We start from the raw sequence: 260 nt of genomic DNA, 5'->3' as shown, positions 1-260 counted from the left end.
CAGAATAGTGTAGATGATAATGAACTCTAGAGCTCCTTTCTAAGGCAATGCCATACAATTGGCATCTGCATACATAAAAGATCTATTAAGCATGATGAGGTATCAGATTTAAGGCACACATCTGACATAAATTGCTGGTATTAAGGACTAGAAAATAATTATTTACAATTGGATACGCAGAAGTTTAGATGATTTTTCAAGTGTACAAAAACAAGTGAACAGATCCTACTAAGGAAAACAGTTGCATTAGGTTTTGCTCT

This window comes from Eretmochelys imbricata, chromosome 3, assembly GCF_965152235.1.
Source record: "Eretmochelys imbricata isolate rEreImb1 chromosome 3, rEreImb1.hap1, whole genome shotgun sequence".
Taxonomy (NCBI): domain Eukaryota; kingdom Metazoa; phylum Chordata; order Testudines; family Cheloniidae; genus Eretmochelys; species Eretmochelys imbricata.
Note: the sequence above shows the minus strand (reverse complement) of the source record.